Raw genomic sequence first — 1,805 nt, 5'->3', positions numbered from 1 at the left:
GCATCCTAACATGATACTAGGAATCATAATAACAACCTAGACATAATTTCTATATCATAATAACAATGCAAACAATTAAAGCACTTGGATGCCTCGTATCTCTTTCTAATAACAAAATACACGCGTTAGTAACTTCAAGGAAAATAATAAAACAAAACAATTAAATTAGGGTTCGTTTGGCATCGCTGTGGTTTTCTGTTTTTTGGTTTTTTATTTTTTAAAAGTATATTATATATGTCACATAATGAATCAAAAATTATTTAGACTTGTTAAAATCATGATAATTTTGAAAACTGAAAACAGAAAAGTGGAAACACCTTTTTCTTGTTTCCTGTTTTTGGTTTTTAGTTTTCAAAAAAACAGGAAATTGAAAACCAAAAATGATGCCAAACAAGCCCTTAAATAATTGAAATAGAGATGTTGGACCAAATCCTCAGAAATATCAAACCTTTCACATTTAGGGCGAAAGCAACTTCGAATTATGATAGATGTATCTAGGTCTTGTGAATGCGGAATTTTGTGTGAAGGTTGGTTTAGAAAAGAGAGAAAGAATAAGCCTTAGAGAAGAGAATTAGAGAGTTAGGGAGTCGGTGATTGTAGATTGTAGATTAGAGATGAGAATTGATAATTGAAAACAAAGTTTTTAGGAGGCTATTTATAGAGAAAATCAGGCAAAAGGATAGAAAATCGAACCAGAGTTCTGACGTGAAAAAACGAAGTTAGCGCCAGACGCTAACGCTAGCGCCAGGCGCTAATTCTGGCGTTAGGCGCTAATCAGCTTTTTTACGCGTTTCCTAAATTCAGATAAAATTTAACCGTACAGGAGGATAAAATCGTATTTTCCTCAAAAACACTCTTTTATTCTAATTAAAATTCCAGAAAGTCAACAATAGTCAATTTATCAATGCTAATTGAATTAGGAATGAAAAGAACCTTTCAGAAGAATTTAGAAGACTAAAACCATTCCTAATTGCATTAGGAATGATAAATCCATATTAATTAGGCCCTCCCTTAGATCATTGGGCCGCATATAAGGCTCAAACCGGACTCAGTTTAGTAATTTAGCCATAACTTCCTCATTATTCATCGGAATTGGGCTTATAATATAAAAATTCTAGTATGGTCACTCTCAAAATGACCATCACTATACTTAAATGTGATTGGTTGATTTTAGATTTATTTTTTTAGCTTGGTCAAACCTTATTTAAGGGTAATTAAGGTATTTTGCTTATTTAATTCATTTTCTTATTTTCTCAAATTTCAATTAATGAATTTCTAAAATCCTTAATTTAATTTCGAAATTATTTTATCTAAATCTAATTTTAATAAAATCTAAAATTAAGATTAAAACAAAAAAAAAATTGAAAATTTGTTCTTCGTCATTCATCGTGTTCATCAATGTTCTTCCTAGTTCATCCAAATATTTCATCAATTAATGAAATCAACCACGATTTAATGTTCCATTTACCTTAATTTCAATCGCGCATCAATTGAGATCGAAAAATAGGCTTGATTTATACAGCCATCGCGCAATTTTATGGTACACATAATCGGTTTCTATCATCCTGTGTGTGGATTATTACTCTTTGAATCATAGATTTTAATTGTACAAAATCAAGCGTCGGATTCGAAAATAGCGATTTAAGGTATAAGAAATCAAAAATTTTAAGTTTTTGGGTAATATATGTTCGTCATGAAAATCTGAGAAGAAACCGTATCACATTTTTTTTCACAACTTTTTTTAATCCAAAAAATCGAAGATCGAAATATAATCGCTGTTTGTGATAAAGGTATTGACCCAAATA

This window comes from Chenopodium album, chromosome 15, assembly GCF_948465745.1.
Source record: "Chenopodium album chromosome 15, dcCheAlbu1.1, whole genome shotgun sequence".
In the NCBI taxonomy this organism is placed as follows: Eukaryota; Viridiplantae; Streptophyta; class Magnoliopsida; order Caryophyllales; family Amaranthaceae; genus Chenopodium; species Chenopodium album.
The sequence above is the reverse complement of the archived record's forward strand: the minus strand, read 5'-3'. Positions refer to the sequence as shown.